The sequence below is a fragment of the Triturus cristatus genome, chromosome 10 (assembly GCF_964204655.1).
Source record: "Triturus cristatus chromosome 10, aTriCri1.1, whole genome shotgun sequence".
NCBI classification, from domain to species: Eukaryota; Metazoa; Chordata; class Amphibia; order Caudata; family Salamandridae; genus Triturus; species Triturus cristatus.
This window is the reverse complement of record NC_140593.1, coordinates 27,624,881-27,633,874: the sequence shown is the minus strand read 5'-3', so window position 1 is coordinate 27,633,874 and position 8,994 is coordinate 27,624,881.

Sequence of the window (8,994 nt, the reverse complement as noted above, 5' to 3'; positions counted from 1 at the left end):
GAAAGCCATCCCGGCTAGAAACGCGTCTGCCTTAGCGTTTCACGGACTTCTTTGCACGCATCAATTGATTCAATAAAGCCACTTTGAACCCCGGAGCGGTGTCCTGCCTACTTCGTACCCGTAAGTGAGCACTTGGTGGTGATGGTTAGCCGGTATTGTCAACACCGGCAAAAGACACGCCCTCTCGTTCAGGCGCTCTGCGAGAGTTGACAAACTTTGGTATGGCGCAATGACATTGCAACGCAGAGCCCCCCCAAGCTGGTAATTGCCATGGAGCAGTATCGTTTTACAAGGGGAGAGAGGAGGAGTAACTGTACTACCTGATTAAGGGGATACGAGTGGTATGAACCGGATATTTTTACCATGGCTAGCTGCGGCGGAATATGTGAATATCGCCGAGTTTGGGGACACCACTGTGTGTTTTGGATTCTCCTTATCACCTGATAATGTTTCCACGATAAACTACATGATCCAGCATGCAGCCTGCCAGGAAACGCTGCGTGATGAGATACACACCTGGTAAATGAGGAGGAGCTAAGAAACTGTTACATTGGGAGTGGTTTCGGAACGCTTTAAAGATCTCCTTGTGAAATAGACCATACCTGTGATTCCGGCACTGATGAAAGCCGTCCCGGCTAGAAACGCGTCTGCCTTAGCGTTTCACGGACTTCTTTGCACGCATCAATTGATTCAATAAAGCCACTTTGAACCCCGGAGCGGTGTCCTGCCTACTTCGTACCCGTAAGTGAGCACTTGTTGGTGATATATATATATATATATATATATATATATATATATATATATATATATATATATACATATATATATATATATATTATCTACTGGCGGTCGCCAGTAGATAGTTATAGTTAGGACCGAGTTTCCATAGGAAATCTCAAAATTCTATTTTGAATAACTTTGGCGCCGGTTGACGATTCCTCGCGAAATTTTCAAAACTAATGGGGCGCTTCGCTCAGCTCCTACCCTGGAAGTCTTGGGGTAATTCGTATATCGGGGGCCGAGAAAAAGGGGGTCCCAAAACATGTTTTCCCCATGGATTTTTCCATAGGGACTTTAGTCGCAGCTACAGCCTGAACGGCTTAACATAATTATGTGAAATTTGGCAGAGAGGTAGCTAAAAGGTCCATGAAGTGCCTTTTGCAGGTTTTGTGTAAATCTGTTCAGTATTTCCAGAGAAAAAAGCATTTAAAACAATATATATATCTGTAAGCGCGCAGCGTACGCGCTGGGTGCGCGCACTCGGCAGTGCGCAAGCGCACTTCTGATTGGTTGTTAGAAGTAAGTAAACATTCGAATCAGTGGAAATCAGGAAGCGGCGGCCGCCATTTTGTCTCTCGCATAAAGAGGGGGTGAGAAACAAAGGGGGAGAACATGTAAAGGGGGCAGAGTGGGGAGATATTGACCCACTAGGCATTGTAAGGGGGTCACAGTAGGACCTTGTAGGGCAAAAAAATAGATTAATATTTTTTTTAAAAATTTCGCCGAGTGCGCGCACCCAGCGCGCACCCGAAAAAATCCTAATATAAAAAATCGCATTTAAGTGTTTAGATATAAGGTGGCTCTAAAAAGAGCCCCTGTGTTCATTGTGTGTTTTTTTGGTACCTACAAGTAAGTACCGATGCAGAGTCTAAAGTTCAAGAGGAAGACTCTGTTGCCTTCATCAGTGAAGTGTACACCATCTCCTCTATAAATGTCTTGCATGTTGTAACGCAAGTTGTTGTGGTATATAGAACCCATACCATAGTCTCTGAGGAAAGTAGAAATAGATTTGTTGACGTGCTTCCTTGCTTTGTCAATCTGTGGACAAAATTGGTTGGACCAGTTCCACTTTTGCCTTTGGCATATATTAGAATATACAAAGGCAGTTTGTGGAAAAAGCTACATCAATTGCACAAAGGTGTCCTTAATAAGCATTTCCAGGCCGACCCCAGTTAGAGTGCCTAGGTCATTACCACCACAGTGCACAATAATAAGGTTAGGCTGAGGGAGATGTAGAAAGGTTTTCACCAAAGGCATTAATTGGTGCCACTTTAACCCTCTCTGACCAATCCATTTAATGTCTACATTTGGCAAAGCAAGGTCTCTCACCATACCTCTTTTTTCTGCAAACTTTTCACTCCAGAAGACATAGCTGTGACCTACAATCCACACTGTGAACATCTTCCAAGGAGATCTGGATGCACTCAGGAGGTGCCTTTCAGTAGAAAGGCAATATGAAATGAAAGACAGTTGTAAAATGGAGGCATACATATTTTTTTAACATAAAAAGAACACATTGGCTGATTCAAATCTTTTAACAGAAAAAAGTAGGCTGTATGTGTATATTTTTAGGAGCATGTTTTGTATTGGTTCAGAAAATCCTGTTCCCACAGAAGATTAGATTGGATTTGCTGTTAGGTTTGAAAAGTCAAGCACTCTTGCTCTTTGGATTTGAAACATTGTGTGCTAAACTTCTGACCTCTCTCCTCACAGCAGTGTTCCATGAGCTGTTGCTATGGTAGCAGGCAGAAGTCAAGTTGGGGGAAGGGTACATTTGGAAAGGGGTTGAAGTTTTCAACCAATAGAAATGTGTGATTTCATTTGAAAAAAGTGGGAAGCACTGAGATTTGAAATTAACATGTATATGTGTGAAAAAAGAGAGGGAAACATTGCCATTTACTGGTTCTGGAGAGAGGAGAGAGGTGTAGAGCTCTGATATTCTGACTCTGATAGTCTGCTGTTTGAGTGGCACATTTCTTTCACAACTAACTAATTTTAAAGGTGAGTTATGAGTTTCAGAGGGGAAGTATGTGGTGATTTTCGAGATAAATATTAGAATTGTGAATCTTCTTCAAAAGTTATGTTTTACATTTTGAGGATTGGGAGATATTTAACTGTCTTTAACTAGTTAAATATTATGGAGTATGTTTTCACCATAAGTTAATGTGTAGTGGTAACAATGAGGAATACTGCTTTGTGCCTACCATCAAACCATGAGTCTGTGTGCAGAGAAGAATTGTTGACAGAGATTTAATTTGTGTTGCTGTTGAAAAGTAAGACTTGCAGTTGAAAGAAAAGGACAGCTTCTTTTTAATTGTGATGGTTAGGATTTAGCAGAAATCACTTTGAAAGAAAAGAGAGGAAAATGGCAACACATTTGAAATTAGCATTAGTTCTGTAAGAATTGCAGCCCCAGGAAAGGGGAAGCCTGTGTTTTGTGCCTACAAACACAGCATGAGTCTGTGTGCATATAGGAATTGTTGTCTGAGATTTAATTTGTGAAGTTGTTGTTCTGTATGAATTGCAGACCCAGGAAAGGGGCAGTCTGTTTTCAAAACACAAATTAACTCTTACCACACATGCACTGTTACATACATCCCAGCAGTCTTCATGCAGTTTTGGAAGTCTCTTTGCTCATCTGTTTTGCACCAGACAATACACAGTCTCCATAAACACACTCTTGGCACACACGCAGCAGCTTCTCTAACACTCCCATGCGTAGTACTCAGCTCTGTGTACTGTTTCAGATAGCACTGTGTAACGCAAACACATTCAACGTCACCAAGGCTCATTTCCTTTGCTCTAGTGTAGTCACTCACCCAGGTTGCACATGCTCATGGTATGAAGTAGCTGTTAGGACATGTGCTCTTTTCTGCCTCTGTAATCTACAAGGAAAATGTGTCAGGCTGTAACAGTAATTATCACTTGCTCTACCACAGTAGTAAATGTGCTTTGAAATTGCCAATCAAATTCTATTTTCTGCTTAGAATCACACCATGAGGCTGTGTGCGCACAGGAATTGTTGTCAGAGATGTAATTTGTGTTGCAGTTGTTCTGTAAAACATGCACTTGCAGGAAAGGGACAGCTTGTTTTCTTCAAATGTGGTGGTTAGCACTCAGCAGAAATCACTAAATCGCAAATGAGAGGCAAAAGCTAAAACATTTGAAACCAACAGGGTAGATTTTCCTTTCAAAATAACAAAGGCACAGGTAGTTGCCATATGTTCAAAACTGAAAATAACCCTTAGCACACATGCACTGTTACATACATCCCAGCAGTCTTCATGCAGTTTTGGAAGTCTCTTTGCTCATCTGTCTTGCACCAGACAATACACAGTCTCCAGAAACACACTCTTGGCACACACGCAGCAGCTTCTCCAACACTCCCATGCATAGTACTCAGCTCTGTGTGCTGTTTCAGATAGCACTGTGTAACGCAAACACATTCAACGTCACCAAGGCTCATTTCCTTTGCTCTAGTGTAGTCACTCACCCAGGTTGCACATGCTCATGGTATGAAGTAGCTGTTAGGACATGTGCTCTTTTCTGCCTCTGTAATCTACAAGGAAAATGTGTCAGGCTGTAACAGTAATTATCACTTGCTCTACCACAGTAGTAAATGTGCTTTGAAATTGCCAATCAAATTCTGTTTTCTGCTTAGAATCACACCATGAGGCTGTGTGCGCACAGGAATTGTGGCCAGAGATGTAATTTGTGCTGCAGTTGTTCTGTAAAACATGCACTTGCAGGAAAGGGACAGCTTGTTTTCTTCAAATGTGGTGGTTAGCACTCAGCAGAAATCACTAAATCGCAAATGAGAGGCAAAAGCTAAAACATTTGAAACCAACAGGGTAGATTTTCCTTTCAAAATAGCAAAGGCACAGGTAGTTGCCATATGTTCAAAACTGAAATTAACCCTTAGCACACATGCACTGTTACATACATCCCAGCAGTCTTCATGCAGTTTTGGAAGTCTCTTTGCTCATTTCTCTTGCACCAGACAATACACAGTCTCCAGAAACACACTCTTGGCACACACGCAGCAGCTTCTCCAACACTCCCATGCATAGTACTCAGCTCTGTGTGCTGTTTCAGATAGCACTGTGTAACGCAAACACATTCAACGTCACCAAGGCTCATTTCCTTTGCTCTAGTGTAGTCACTCACCCAGGTTGCACATGCTCATGGTATGAAGTAGCTGTTAGGACATGTGCTCTTTTCTGCCTCTGTAATCTACAAGGACAATGTGTCAGGCTGTAACAGTAATTATCACTTGCTCTACCACAGTAGTAAATGTGCTTTGAAATTGCCAATCAAATTCTGTTTTCTGCTTAGAATCACACCATGAGGCTGTGTGCGCACAGGAATTGTGGCCAGAGATGTAATTTGTGTTGCAGTTGTTCCGTAAAACATGCACTTGCAGGAAAGGGACAGCTTGTTTTCTTCAAATGTGGTGGTTAGCACTCAGCAGAAATCACTAAATCGCAAATGAGAGGCAAAAGCTAAAACATTTTAAATTATTGAAAAGCTAAAAAAAATTTTTAATGAATTATAATTACAAAAAGGTGTTTTTTTTACAGTTTCTTGCAGGTATTGCTGAGCAACAGTGAAAAAATAAAAAAATGCCTTTAAGGACAAGAAAGAGGAAAGAAAAGCAACAACAACTATATCTGGACAAAACTGGAAAAAAAAATAGGAGGAAAAGCTGGTGATGGCAAAAAGAAAAAGTCTACTGGTAAGCAGAGTAGAGATTTCTTAAAAAAGATCTTCAAAAAACAAAAAAATGGAGAAAAAAAATGTAAAACAAACAGTGTTTTAGGTACAAAGCAACAACAGAGTCAACAGCAAAAAACAAAAGCTAATGTACAATCAGAAGTAAGTAAAAGTGATTTAACACGAAAATTAGATTTTAAAAATATTCGTCGAAAAATGTTTCAGAGAAGAGTGATGTTAAATTTGCTAGAGGATGTGAAAAAATATAAGAAAAAAACTAAATTTATTAAGAAAATAAAATTTATAGACAATATTGTAAGTAAGGCTTTGGAAATAAAAAGAAAACTTTTTATTTTAATTTTGAATAGGATGCGTAGATTACATAAATTAGTAAATGCAATGAAGTCACAAAGCAAAAGGAAAAGAGAAGTGAAAAAAAGTAACTTTTGTAAAGTGTTCTTGGGAGAATGGAAGCACAGATCAAGTACTGAACCATTTTTTAATGAAGAGAGTTATCTTCAAAGTAATAGCTTGTTGCATGCAGTTGACACCAATGGTAGAGCATATGAAGTTAGAGATGGTTGTGTGATGGAAAAGGAGAAAATGGTTCCAAGAAATGAGGAAGAAGTGATGGCTGCTGAGGCTATGGGGAGACGTCCAAAAGCCCCAGTGTACAATTGGAATTGTAGTAGTATTTGTACTGTGCGTCAGGAATCTATTGATAAATTACTTGAGTTTCTAAGAGAATATAGTAAAAAGAGTGTAAAACAGAAGATTAAGGTGCTTCAAAGACTAGATCCATGCAGAGTGAGAGAGAATACTGGTTTGCAAGGACATTCTCTGGCTTGTCTATCTAGGAAAGTGTGTCAAAGTGTTTTTCACCATTTTAGGATGCTGGCTGTTCATCATACTGAAATGAGAAAGTTTGTGAGAACATTGTATTTTGCTAAAAGTCCAGCAGTAAAGTTAAATGAGTTAAATAATGCTCTGTTCCGTGGATCTGTATCAGATGTAGTGAAGGTTACTGACGAGATTCAGTTTTGTTACTTCGGTCCAGAACAAGAAAGTGCAGAAAAGGACACAGTTAATGAGGAAAATGTGGAAGAGAATGCAGAACTCACTGTTACTAAAAATTTTGAAGATGAAATGACAAAATTTACTATCATCTCCAATGAAAGACCAAATATTACTTGTATTTGTTGCCGGAGAAGCCATTACAAAATTCAAACAAGGAATGTTGATCTGTATAAAATAAGTGAAAATGAAGATAATTATAAGTGGAAGGATTTTGCAACATATATATTTCTGGAAAATTGTTTTGAATTGGGTGAAGATCAGCGTATTTGTAAATACTGTTATAATAAGTTAGAAGAAAATAGAATGCCAACCAGAGCTGTACATAATAATTTAGAATTGGATGCTATTCCTGCCGAACTTTCTGATTTAAATACATATGAGTCTATACTCATTCAGTGTGTTCATCCGTTCCAGACCATAGTACGTATGGAGCCCAAAACTGGTAAATTACCTCCTTCAGATTTACTGAGAGGTTTAAAAGGAAGAGTGGTGTATTTGCCATTGGATTTGAAAAAAAATATGGAAACTATTGATGTAGATAGTTTGGAAACTGAACCATTAGTTATTCTGGTTAATGGTGTACGTACAAAGAATAAGAAGATTTGGCAGGAGCTGGTAGATGTACGGAAAGTACAAAGAGCAAATTTATATTTGAAAAGGAATAATAAATGGTATGAATCAATTTATATAGATGAAGATGAAGAAGATTTACAAGAAGACACAGAAACACAAACTGGGCAAATTGAAAAAGTGGACAAGTCAAAAGAAGAAGAAATTTATGAACATTTTAGCATACATCCTCTTCATTCTAAAGAAGTTATGGGAGACACTATTGATCTGTTTCAGATGAAGAAAGCAAAAGGAACTCCCGTTAGTGTATGGGAGAAGAGCTTGGAAGCTCGATGTTTTCCCCAGCTGTTTCCTACAGGAAAAGGTGGACGATACGATGATCGCCCAGAACAGATTCCAGCTTCTGAGTATCGGACTACAAGATTATATGCAGAAGATTCAAGATTTCGTCAAAGTATTCCTTATTTGTTTCATCTTTTATTTGAAAGCGACTTGTCTGCACTATCTTATGCAGTAAATCACATTTTAAAAAGTGGAGTACATCTACATAATGTGTCTGCTAAGGATTTTATGGAGAAAGTACAGCACCAAGATGATCATTTGGAAACACAATTGATCAATCTGATGGCTTGTCAGCGTGGGACAAATGAATATTGGTACCGACGCCATGGAGAATTGAAATGTATGTTACGGAATTTAGGAACTCCTACATGGTTCCTAACCCTAAGCTGTGCCGAGTACGCTTGGGATGATTTACTGGATTTTCTTCGAGAGGCAAATTCTAACATTAAAAACATCCAATACAAGACAGCAGGAGAATTGTGCTCATTGGATCCGGTTAATGTTTGCAGATATTTCAATCATAGATTTGAGGCTATGATGTCCTTCATCTGCAATAAAAAAATCCACCTCTTGGAGAAGTTATGGATCTCTTTTGGAGAAAAGAGTACCAAGCAAGAGGTGCTCATCATATTCATATGCTGTTGTGGATCAAGGATGCCCCAAAATTTGGAACAGATGCAGATGAAGCAGTTTTAAGTTTTATTGAAGAATATGCAACATGTGCTATACCTAAAAGCACACAAGAGAAAAAGTTAAAAGAGCAAGTTCTACGTTTTCAAAATCATCGGTGTGGAAAATACTGTCGAAGAAAGTACAAGAGCAAAGAAAAATTCTACACAAAATGTCGATTTGGATTTCCAAGACCTGTCCTTTCAAAAGGAAGGGTAAACAGTTTTATGTCAGCTGTGCAACATACTATTACAAGAAAATCGCCAAAAAATACCTATAACCTAAGAAGAAAAGAAGAGTCGAAATACATAAATGACTACAACCCAGTCATTTTATCCATGTGGAATGCTAACATGGATATTCAGTATGTGGCAGACAATTCTATTGCTGTTGCTCGGTATGTCACATCATACATCACTAAATCTGAGAAAACAGAATTGAAGGAAATGTGGGAAGAGATTTCTCATGAGAAGACTGTCAGTAAAAAGCTATACAGTTTCAGTTTAAAGATGTTATCGCATCGAGAAATTGGATCCTACGAATGTTCAGATAGGTTATCATCTGCAAGTCTTTACTCGAAATCCATTAGAATAATTTGGGCAAGTTTAGGTCTTGCAGGAATGCGAAATCGGGTACTGAAATCTATTCGAGAAATTGAATATTTAGCAGAGTTCGAACCAGAAAGTACAGACATTTTAAGAACAAACATGTTGGACACATATTACCCACAAAGAAGTCATCACCTTGAGAACATGTGTCTCTATGAAGTGCTGCAGAACTTTATGTTTAAACGGAATGTCACAGAAGATATCAACAATGGAAAATATAAAGTCATTGGTGAGG